The 13107-nt window shown below is 42.0% G+C and overlaps 1 protein-coding gene across 1 annotated transcript in view; it reads left to right on the forward strand.

The window, feature by feature from the left end:
• Positions 1-13107, forward strand: part of LOC106609573 (myocardin-related transcription factor B) — a 56019-nt gene that overhangs the window by 953 nt on the left and 41959 nt on the right. The window lies entirely within an intron of this gene.

Raw genomic sequence — 13107 nt, forward strand, 5'->3', positions numbered from 1 at the left:
CATTTGTTTACATCCCTGTTAATGAGCATTTCTCTTTTGACAAGATAATCCATCCACCTGACAGGTGTGGCATAGCACAATCATTACACAGGTGTAGTTTGTATTGGGGACAATAAAATACCACTCTAAAATGTGTGATTTTGCCACAACACGATGCCATATTCAGACCCTTTGACTTTTTCAACACTTTGTTACGTTACAGCCTTATTCTAAAATGTATTAAATTACTTTTTTTCCCCCTCGCCAATCTACACGCAATACCCCATAAAGACAAGGCGAAAACAGGTTTAGACTTTCACAAATGTATTATAAGTAGTCAGACCCTTTGCAATGAGGCTTGAAATTGAGCTCAGGTGCATCCTGTTTCCATTGATCATCCTTGAGATGTTTCTACAACTTCATTAGAGTCCACCTGTGGTAAATTCAGTTGATTGGACATGATTGGGAAAGGCACACACCTGTCTATATAAGGTCCCACAATTGACAGTGCATGTCAGAGCAAAAACCAAGCCATGAGGTTGAAGGAATTGTCTGTAGCGCCCCGAGACAGGATTGTGTCGAGGCACAGATCTGGGGATTTCTGCAGCATTGAAGGTCCCCAAGAACACAGTGACTGCCATCATTCTTAAATGGAAGTTTGGAATCACCAAGACTTCCTAGAGCTGGCCAACCCCGGCCAAACTGAGTAATCGTGGGGAGAAGGGCCTTGGTCAGGGAGGTGACCAAGAACCCGATGGTCACTCTGACAGAGCTTTAGAGGTCCTTTGTGGAGATGGTTGTCCTTCTGGAAGGTTCTCCCATCTCTGCAGCACTCCACCAATCAGGCCTTTATGATAGAGCTCTGATGAAACCAAGATTGAACTCTTTGGCCTGAATGCCAAGTGTCACGTCTGGAGGAAACCTGGCACCATCCCTACGGTGAAGCATGGTGATGGCAGCATCATGCTGTGGGAATGTTTTTCAGCGGCAAGGACTGGGAGACAGGATCGAGGGGAAGATGACCGGTGCAAAGTACAGAGAGATCCTTGATGCAAACCTGCTCCAGCCCGGACTTGAATCCAATTGAACGTCTCTGGAGAGACCTGAAAATAGCTGTGCAGCGACACTCCCCATCCAAGCTGACAGAGCTTGAGAGGATCTGCAAAGAAGAATGGGAGAAACTCCCCAAATACAGGTGTGGCAAGCTTGCAGTGCTTATTTCCAAGATGGCGTAGCAGTCGGACATCTGTTTTGTCTTGTCCCGTCCAGTGTATATATCGTTTTCTTCATATAGAAATCGAGATTACAAATATATCTATGGACTGAACATACTCTCCTGCAACCTGCCTCACCCAATGTGGTATGGATCTGCTGTTTTTTTTATACTTTAGAACCGGAATCCCAATAAGAAGCTAGACCGCTAACTAGCTAATAGTCAGTTAGCCCCTGCTAGCGGTCATCACCGTTAACTCGGACATCAGCCAGCCTCAGCCCGGTCAATTCCTGCCAGTCTGCACAGCGCGATATCAACCCAGAGCATATCGGACTGCTTTTTCTCTACCACATCTCCGGATTCCTACCGCAAGCTCTAAACCTTTTACACCGGTTTATCGCAGCTAGCTAGCTGCTATCCGAGTGGCTAATCCTGGCTAACGTCTCAGTCCCGAAGCAAGTGTCGTGTCTTTGGCTATGCCGGATTAAGTGATTTGACATGCTAACCTATAAAATCCTTTCTCTGTAATTAATATTACCTGATTAAGCTAATCATGTAAATGTAATTAACTAGAAAGTCGGGGCACCACGGAAGAACGTTTATAGAGCCGTTATCTTCCGAATAAACTCTTAAAATACTTAGTAATATTTTACATCGATAGCAGTCAATATTAACCCTTATTTTATTTTCAGTCTCATAATGAAAGTTGTAAATTCTTGGCTATCTTCACGAACCCTGGATAACAAGTTGAATCAGCAATACAAAATTGGGTTTAATTATTTATTTACTAAATACCTAAACTAATCACACAGAATTACAAATACACCGAATACAAATGATGTCATACCTGTTGGCTGGTTACACAAAGGAAAGGGGGTTGGGCTTGAATGAAAGCGCGGGAAGACTTAGGAATAATGAAACAGCAGCTATGCTATCGTAAATACATTATCTTATGCATTCTAAATTACCGCCCATTTGGAAAAGGAAAATGCAATAAATATTTACTCTGAGCTGCGCTTCGGTACATTGGTCGTAGATGCTGGCCGGGTTGGCCAACAGATCTTCCTGTCCTCGGAAGAATGTCTCTGGTGGTAAATTGGATACGTGGTGGTATCTTCGTCTGTCTGTTAGACTGGATCTGTCATCCGTCCTTTCCTAGCCCCCGTCTACAGCGGCCGCTGCTAACTCAACGGCTAGGAAGTATCACTTCTGTAGTGAATAAGCTCAAAGTTCATACCATTCGCCACCAAAGCTCACGCCGAGGTTGGCTTAGTTCTGTACTTGACGTGTGTCCTTCTAACGTAGAGGCTGCAGACCTCACATACCCGAACCTGTGGTTATCTTTTCATTAAAGGCTTATATAGTGGAGATGGGGAAGGATGTGTTTCATCGTTTATAACCCCTGTCTCTTCACAGGGGTGGGCCACTGATCAAGCAGGGCACTTTCCTTATGAAAACCCAATTCTCTCATTTGGAAGCTAAAATTACATTTAATCTCCTAACAAACAATTTCAATATCAAACATTTCAATTGCATAACAATTCCATGTGACTCTGATAACTAGAGGGTGTATACTTTCCCAGGTACAGTTTATGTCATCCTGTCATCAGTCATAATCTCTCAGATGACAACCGAACTGACATCCATACTCATTACGTTCCAAAGCATATTTCCAACTGGTTTTATTACCAAAATATGGTTCCTTTCCCCATTTGTTTGATGTTCCCAGACTCTCTATATTTAACAGGACAGCAGTCCTTCAGGACAGCAGTCCTTCAGTAGGGTCAGAAAGAGAGGGGAAGGGAGAAAGGTATTTATGGGGGGGGTCATAAACCTTACCCACAGGCCAACGTCATGACACAAGCACCAGTTAGCCTGGAGCTATCCTCGAGCTAGGCCCATCTCCCGGCTAGCCAAAGAGGTCCATCAGCCAATTCTTGGGCTACAATACCTCTTTTGCCAATTGGCCTGGACCCTTTACTGCCGATCCCTCACGACTGGTCTGCCGACGTAACTGTCCAAGGGGGTTTCAACAGGCTCTTCCGTTGCGATGTCCCCCGGAGGCCCATCTGCTAGCCCCGGCCCGCTAGCTGTCTGAATTGCCGTGTCTCCAGCACGCCTAACTACTCACTGGACCCTATGATCACTCGGCTACACATGCCTCTCCCTAATGCCAATATGCCTTGCTATTGCTGTTTTGGTTCGTGATTTGTCTTATTTCACTGTAGAGCCTCCAGCCTTGCTCAATATGCTTTAGCTAGCCCTTTTGTTCCACCCCCCCCACATATGCGGTGACCTCACCTGGCTTAAATGGTGCCACTAGAGAGACAACCTCTTATCGTCACTCAATGACTAGGTTTACCTCCACTGTACTCACATCCTACCATACCCGTGTCTGTACATTAAGCCTTGAATCTATTCTTCCTCGCCCAGAAATCTGCTCCTTTTACTCTCTGTTCCGAACGCACCAGACGACCAGTATAGTCTTTAGCCGTACCCTTATCCTACTCGTCCTCTGTTCCTCTGGTGATGTATATGTTAACCCAGCACCACTTCCATTACCCAGGTGCTCTCATTTGTTGACTTCTGTAACTGTAAAAGCCTTGGTTTCATGCATGTTAACATTAGACGCCTCCTCCCTAAGTTTGTTTTATTCACTGCTTTAGCACACTCCGCCAACCCGGATGTCCTAGATGTGTCTGAATCCTGGCTTTGGAAGGCAACCAAAAATCCTGACATTTCCATCCCTAACCATAACATTTTCTGACAAGATAGAACTGCCAAAGGGGGCGGAGTTAGCCTGCAGCATTCTGTCATACTATCCAGTTCTGTGCCCAAACAATTCGAGCTTCTACTTTTAAAAATCCATCTTTCCAGAAACAAGTCTCTCAATGTTGCCGCTTGTTATAGACCCCCACAGCTCCCAGCTGTGCCCTGGACACCATATGTGAGTTGATAGATGGGGGGCAATCTTCAGAGTTCCTACTGTTAGGTGTCCTAAACTGGGACATGCTTAAAGAAGCAATAAAACTCTTTAGACTAGTTGAGTATCTGGAGCATCAGCATTTGTGGGTTCGATTACAGGCTCAAAATGGCCAGAAACAAAGAACTTTCTGAAACTCGTCAGTCTATTCTTGTTCTGAGAAATGAAGGCTATTCCATGCGAGAAATTGCCAAGAAACTGAATATCTCATACAACGCTGTGTACTACTCCCTTCACAGAACACCGCAAAGTGGCTCTCACCAGAATAGAAAGAGGTGAGAGGCCCTGGTGCACAACTGAGCAAGAGGACAAGTACATTAGAGTGTCTAGTTTGAGAAACAGAGGCCTCACAAGTCCTCAACTGGCAGCTTCATTAAATAGTACCCGCAAAACACCAGTCTCAATGTCAACAGTGAAGAGGCGACTCCGGGATGCTGGCCTTCTAGGCAGAGTTGCAAAGAAAAAGCCATCTCCGGGATGCTGGCCTTCTAGGCAGAGTTGCAAAGAAAAAGCCATATCTCAGACTGGCCAATAAAAAGAAAAGATTAAGATGGGCGAAATAACACAGACACTGGACAGAGGAACTCTGCCTAGAAGGCCAGCATCCCGGAGTCGCCTCTTCACTGTTGACGTTGAGACTGGTGTTTTGCGGGTACTATTTAATGGCTGTATTTACATTTCTGATACTTTGCTGCACTGTCTGTTGCAGATCATTATTCACCCACGTCATCCTATAATAATGTATTCAGGAAAACTTAAAGCGATCCGAGCGGCTATTCCTCACGCACCTAGGACCCATAACGCTTCAATAGCCCAAATGTTTGTAATTTAACTTTTAAAATGTATTACCTTTTTATATGTGGCATAAACACAACCAGTCACAATGTTTTAATCTGATTAGGCTACTTCAAAAATCTCCTTTAGCCAACCTGCAAACGTTCGTCCAAAATATCATTCCAGCATCCAATCGTTGAAAATGCAAATCATTATGCTGAAGTGCCAGACATCGGTATGCTTTGCTTTATTGATTGTGGTGCATTGGCACAGAAACCTGATGGTGGAAAATGCGTTGCATATATTTTATATTATTATAAATATAGCTTCAATGTTGAAAAATGTATTTCCACTTAGCTGATCATTGTCTGCAGCCGGCTCTGCTCGTAATGTAGGTCTATTGAAATCGTCAGGGAGAGCTGTTAGCTCGTCCGTGGTGGTCAGTGAACCCTCAACCTTCTGGTCGGTAGCCCCACTCCAGGACATTCAGAGACTTGTCCCGGAGCCTCTCCTGCTTTTTCTTGACTTTGTGCTTAGGGTCGTTGTCCTTCTGGATGGTTCTCACATCTCCACAGAGGAACTCTGGAGCTCTGTCACAGTGACCTCCGGGTTCTTGGTCTCCTCCCTGACCAAGGCCCTTCACCCCCCCATTGCTCAGTTTGGCCAGGCGGCCAGCTCAAGGAAGAGTCTTGGTGGTTCCAAACTTCTTCCATTTAAGAAAGATGGAGACCACAGTTCTTGGGGACCTTCAATGCTGCAGAAATGTTTTCGGACCCTTCCCCAGATCTGTGCCTTGACACAATCCTGTCTCGAAGCTCTACGGACAATTCCTTTGACCTCATTGCTTGGTTTTTGCTTTGTGGGACCTTATATAGACAAGTGTGTGCCTTTCCAAATCATGTCCAATTAATTAATTGGATTTACCGCAGGTGGACTCCAAGTTATTGAAACATCTCAAGGATGATCAATGGAAACAGGATGCACTTGAGCTCAATTTCGAGTCTATTGCAAAGGGTCTGACTACTTATATAAATACGGTATTTCTGTTTTTCATTTTTAATAAATGTAAAAAATTACACAAACCTGTTTTTCCACTTTGTCATTATGTGATATTGTGTGTAGATTTGAGGAAAACAACTTAAAAAAAAACAGCCTTATTTTAGAATAAGGCTGTGAAGGGGTCTGAATACTTTGCGAATGCACTGTCACTCACCTGAGGTCAACTTAGGTGTCAGTCATAAATGAGTGAATGAGGATCATAGAACCAGACCTTTGGGATACGTGCTTGATATGACTAACACCACAGAGACAGCCAAGGAAGATACTTGACAGATCAAAGAAGGGAGAGATGAAAGTGAGAGTGAAGTGGTGCTGCCTGCAACACATCAAACAGGTCACTGGATGATGACACACACACACACACACACACACACACACACACACACACACACGTGTCACCTGACAACAGTCTTGTTTGAAATAGGATAAGCTAGATTTGAGATTTTACATAATACTTCATCAGAGCCTGAGGAAGCTAATATGGTTAGGAAAACAATAGTGAATTGTTTTTGCATAATGTGTTGCGATGATGATCTATTTCAGCCAAACTTTTTAAAGCTCCTCTCCTCATCCCAAAAATGTGTCCAGCAATTTAGATTTTGAATGGCCATTTATCTCATTAAAACTTCTTCAGGATTGGTGGATCCCCTGCGGGATGGTTGAGCTAATGTAGGCTAATGCAATTTAGCATGAGGTTGTAAGTAACAAGAACATTTCCCAGGACATAGACATATCTGATATTGGCAGAAAGCTTAAATTCTTATTAATCTAACTGCATTGTCCAATTTACAGTGAAATATTACCATGCTATTGTTTGAGGAGAGTGCACATTTTTGAACATGAAAAAGTTATTAATATACAAATTAGGCACATTTGGGCAGTCTTGATGATACAACATTTCTCACAGAAATGCAATGGTTCATTGGATCGGCATAAACGTTGCACACCGCTGCCATCTAGTGGCCAATATCTAAATTGCACCTGGGCTGGAAAAATACATTATGGACTTTCTCTTGCATTTCAAAGATGATGATACAAAAAAACGTTTGTTTTTTTTCTTTGTATTATCTTTTACCAGATCTAATGTGTTATATTCTCCTACATTCCTTTCACATTTCCACAAACTTCAAAGTGTTTCCTTTCAAATGGTACCAAGAAAATGCATATCCTTGCTTCAGGGCCTGAGCTACAGGCAGTTAGATTTGGGTATGTCATTTTAGGTGAGAATTTAAAAGAAGGGGCTGATCCTTAACAGACTGCTGTGTTTATTATGGAGGGAAGCGGTTGCCAGATGTTGATTTCTTAGTCCTGGCAAAACAGGTTCTGCACCAATCATCCGATTGTAACCTCCACATCAGTAATCTGAACCACCCAGCTCATTTAAATAACCTCTTAAACTTAGTCTCAATGAACTGTAACCTGTAGACCCCAGTCTTTGTATTGATAGATGCCATCACCTCTTCAGTTCTGCCTTCTATTTTCTCCGTTATTGTGACATGGCCTCATGGGTCACAGACTAGGGTAGGTTTGTTGTGACATGGCCTCTTGGGTCACAGACTAGGGTAGGTTTGTTGTGACATGGCCTCTTGGGTCACGGACGAGGGTAGGTTAGTTGTGATATGGCCTCATGGGTCACGGACGAGGTTAGGTTTGTTCTGACATGGCCTCATGGGTCACAGATAGGGTTGCACATTTTGGGGAATATTCAGAGGTTGAAACCTTCCGTGGGAATTAACGGGAATGTATGGGAATTAACGGGAATATATGGGAATTAACAGAAATGTATGCATATTAATACCATGTAAATGTAGTTATTTTTTTGCATTGGATATATTTACCATATCATATGGAAACATAAACCTTTTACCTTATCATAAGTAGACATAATTGCAAATGATTAAATTTGCAATAGAAATAAAAAAATCTATTTAGTTACAAATGTAACTTTAACCTCTCTTGGGTATGTGGGACGTGACCGTCCCACCTGCGGGACACACTATTCAACAGCCAGTGAAATAGCAGGGCGCCAAATTCAAAACAACAACAAATCTCATAATTCAAATTTCTCAAACATACAAGTATTATATCCCATTTTAAAGATACACTTCTCGTTAATCCAACCACAGTGTCCGATTTCAAAAAGGCTTTACGGCGAAAGCATAACATTAGATTATGTTAGCACATCACCTTGACAAGAAAAACCACTCAGCCATTTTCCAAGCAAGGAGAGGCGTCACAAAAACCAGAAATACAGCTAAAATGAATCACTAACCTTTGATGATCTTCATCAGATGGTACTCATAGGACTTCATGTTACACAATACATGTATGTTTTGCTCGATAAAGTTCATATTTATATAAAAAAAAACCATTTTTACATTGGCGTGTAATGTTCAGAAATGTTTTGCCTCCCAAAACTTCCGGTGAATGAGCACATCAATTTACAGAAATACTCATCATAAACGTTGATAAAATATTAAACTGTTATTCAAAGAATTATAGATACACCTCTCCTTAACCTGTTAGGGCTAGGGGGCAGTATTGACACGGCTGGATAAAAAAACATACCCGATTTAATCTGGTTACCACTCCTACCCAGTAACTAGAATATGCATATACTTATTACATATGGATAGAAAACACCCTAAAGTTTCTAAAACTGTTTGAATGGTGTCTGTGAGTATAACAGAACTCAAATGGCAGGTCAAAACCTGAGAGATTCCTTTACAGGAAGTGGCCTGTCTGACCATTTCTGGAACTTTGCCATCTCTATCTTTTACTAAGGATCTCTGCTCTAACGTGACACTTCCTACGTCGTCCATAGGCGCTCAGAGCCCGGGAAAAACCTGAATGTCGTCATCCCAGCCCCAGGCTGAAACACATTATCGCCTTTCTCAAGTGGCCGATCAAGGGACTCTGGGCTTAGGCGCGTGACCTGGCCGCCCCCGTCTTTGTGATTTTTTTTTTTTCCTCTGTTTGCCGAAAAGGAGATTCCCGGTCGGAATATTATCGCTTTTCTACGAGAAAAATGGCATAAAAATGGATTTTAAACAGCGGTTGACATGTTTCGAAGTACGGTAATGGAATATTTTACAAAAATTTGTCACGAATTGCGCCATGCGCGCGACCCTTCTTTACCATTTCGGATAGTGTGTGGAACGCACGAACAAAACGCCGCTATTCGGATATAACGATGGATTATTTTGGACCAAACCAACATTTGTTATTGAAGTAGCAGTCCTGGGAGTGCATTCTGACGAAGACAACAAAAGGTAATCAAACTTTTATAATAGTAAATATGATTATGGTGAGTGCTAAACTTGCCGGGTGTCTAAATAGCTAGCCCGTGATGCCTGGGCTATGTACTTAGAATATTGCAAAATGTGCTTTCACCAAAAAGCTATTTTAAAATCGGACATATCGAGTGCATAGAGGAGGTCTGTATCTATAATTCTTAAAATAATTGTTATGCTTTTTGTGAACGTTTATCGTGAGTAATTTAGTAAAATGTTAGCGAATTCCCTGGAAGTTTGCGGGGGTATGCTAGTTCTGAACGTCACATGCTAATGTAAAAAGCTGGTTTTTGATATAAATATGAACTTGATTGAACAAAACATGCATGTATTGTATAACATAATGTCCTAGGGTTGTCATCTGATGAAGATCATCAAAGGTTAGTGCTGCATTTAGCTGTCTTCTGGGTTTTTGTGACATTATATGCTAGCTTGAAAAATGGGTGTCTGATTATTTCTGGCTTGGTACTCTGCTGACATAATCTAATGTTTTGCTTTCGTTGTAAAGCCTTTTTGAAATCGGACAGTGTGGTTAGATTAACGAGAGTCTTGTCTTTAAATAGCTGTAAAATAGTCATGTTTGAGAAATTGAAGTAATAGGATTTTTAAGGTTTTGAAAATCGCGCCACAGGCTTCAAGTGGCTGTTACGTAGGTGGGACGAATTCGTCCCGCCTAGCCCAGAGAGGTTAATGCAACCGCTGTGTCAGATTTCAAAAAAACTTTACAGCGAAAGCACACTTTGCAATAATCTGAGTACAGCGTTCAGACACGAAACCAAACCCGCCATTTTGTGGAGTCAATAAAACTCAGAAATAATATTATAAATATTCACTTACCTTTGATGATCTTCATCAGAATGCACTCCATAATTTATGTCCATAATTTATGTCCAAATACCTCCTTTTTGTTCGCACGTTCAGTCCACTACTCCAAATGCAGGAAGGGCGCAAAAATGTCACGACGAAAAGTCAAAAAAAGTTATATTTACATTCGTAGAAATATGTCAAACAATGTATAGCATCAATCTTTAGGATGTTTTTAACATAAATCTTCAGTAATATTCCAACCGGACAATTCCAATGTCTTCAGAAAAGAAAAGGAACACAGCTCACACTCACGTGAGTGCGCACCTCTGAGCTCATGTCATTTCCTCACTCATCTGACTCCAGGCCCTCTCGCTCGCTCAATATTCACAGTAAAAGCCTGAAACAACGTTCTAAAGACTGTTGACATCTAGTGGAAGCCTTAGGAAGTGCAAAATGAACCCGAAGTCACTGTGTAGGCAATAGGCAATCACAAAACTACAACACTCAGATTTCCCACTTCCTGGTTGAATTTTTCTCAGGTTTTTGCCTGCCATATGAGTTCTGTTATACTCACAGACATCATTCAAACAGTTTTAGAAACTTCAGAGTGTTTTCTATCCAAATCTACTAATAATATGCATATCCTACCTTCTGAGCCTGAGTAGCAGGAAGTTTAATTTGGGCACGCCTTTCATCCGGACGTCAAAATACCACCCCCTACCCTAGAGAAGTTAATTAAATGAATTGACTCTTCACATGGGATTATTTCACTGAACAACAAAAGGGAATATTGACTGATTCACAATGATCCATCGCATCTCCCAAAAATGTTTTCAACATACATCTGTAAAATGATAGTCTAGAAACTAAGGCTTTGGTTGTCTTCCTCTCAGGCTTCCATGTCTTCCCCCTGGACCTCCTCAATGTCCACGTCTTGGAGATACTCTTTCCCCTCCAGGAGACTGTCAAACATGATGACAACACCACCTCAACAGGTGTTGCTGGGCAGCTTCAATGTGGTGCTCTTATTCTTCCCACTTTGCTTGGTGAGGTAGATTGCTGCTATAACTTGATGACCCTTCACATACCTAACCATTTCCTTGGCTCTCTCGTAGAGTGTATCCATTGTTTTCAGTGGCATGATGTCCTTGATGAGCAGATTCAATGCATGAGCAGCACAGCCAATTGGTGTGATGTGAGGGTAGGACTCCACTTTAGACCAAGCAGCCTTCATGTTCGCAGCATTGTCTGTCACCAGTGACGGTGTGTCTGTTGTCCCTTGTGTCTGTGCTGTAGAATACTGGTTGAGGGGTGGAGATGTACTTAATTATTCTTTGCCCACAAACATTCGACCACCCGTCAGAGATGATTACAATTCAGTCTGCGTTCTCTTTGATTTACTTGACCTTCACTTGAACTCTATTGAACTCTGCATCCAGCAAATGAGTAGATAAAGCATGTCTGGTTGGAGGGGTGTATGCTGGACAAAGAACATTCAGAAATCTCTTCCAATACACATTGCCTGCGAACATCAGAGGTGAACCAGTTGCATACACAGCTCGTGCAAGACATTCATCAGCATTTCTCTGACTACATTCCTCCATTGAGTCAAAAAAACTTCTGATTCCAGGTGGACCATGAACTGTTGCTATCGATAAGATGTCTGATTCATCATTTTCAACTCGAAAGAAGTAGAGGGACTTTTGTCAGAGGTTGCTTGTTGTGAGCGCTGAGGGAACTTTATGCACTTGGCCAGATGATTCTGCATCTTTGTTGCATTTTTCCCATATAATTTGGCACAGTATTTGCAAATGTACACAGCTTTTCCTTCTACATTAGCTGCAGTGAAACGTCTTTACACATCAGATAGTGCCCGTGACATTTTCCTGTAAAGATTAGTAAATAAATTAGTAAAAAAAACAGCAAATACAATTCCATGTACAGAAATAGTTAAGCAGTTAGATTAAACATCTCCTTTGTAAGATAAAGGTTTTAAAATGAAACATGTATGGAAACAGGTGAATTAACACTCCTCAGTTAGCAGGCTCAAGCAAGCTAAAACCCACATGGTAGCAAAAACGAACTGGCAGGAATTAGTTAGAAATGATTTAATCATGCTTTGCTGTAGGCTACTATTTACTAGTTAACAAAAAATAATTTATGTCATATAAAATATATTCACCCCACCCAGTATTGTAATCAAAACTTACCAGAAAGGATGTAGTCCTTGGCTCAGACAGTGTAGTAGTGTGGGCTCAATTGCGTCTCATCAGTGTGCAAGATCTTGAGAATCAGCTGTAAGATGTGATGGAAGAATGCACTGTGCATGCAGAGGGTTGCAATTCTATTGAATTGGGGATAGTTTAACCAAAATATGCCACAGGACCTAGAATTGCCTTGTGTATCCCACAAAAAGGTTCACTGTTATAAGCTAACCTTTTTTATGAATTTAAGCAACATTCCTGGGCTTAACTTCCCATGTAAAACTTCAGGAAAAATTCTGGAAATTTACAGGAAAGTTTCCGACCCTTTGCAACCCTAGTCACAGACGAGTCTAGGTTAGTCGTGACATGGCCTCATGGGTCATAGACGAGGCTAGGTTTGTTGTGCCTACCTGTCTTTCATAAATAGAAGTGCCACTAACAGCCACTTTCAAGGCAAAAGCCTAGTTTGTTTGCTCTTAACAAAATTGCTTCAAGTAGGAGCGTGCTTACTGCTTTGGATTGGATTGATTTTTTTATTTAATTTAAATGCTGCAGCTGCATGGCAGGAAACAGCCAATCTGGCCAACTGGCTGAGGGAGTAGAGCCAAACCGAGCAGACCCCGACTATACTGAACTCTATGACATAAGCCATAATAACGTTAGCTGGCATTGGCCTTATCTCCTGCCATTTTTGTTGGCCTATTTTAATCACAGAGAAGCCAACTGCAGTAGCTTGGATTGGGAATGAGGGTCAATAGTGTCCACAGCACAATATACTGTGACTGGGCTGTGACT

This window comes from Salmo salar, chromosome ssa01 (assembly GCF_905237065.1).
Source record: "Salmo salar chromosome ssa01, Ssal_v3.1, whole genome shotgun sequence".
NCBI lineage: Eukaryota > Metazoa > Chordata > Actinopteri > Salmoniformes > Salmonidae > Salmo > Salmo salar.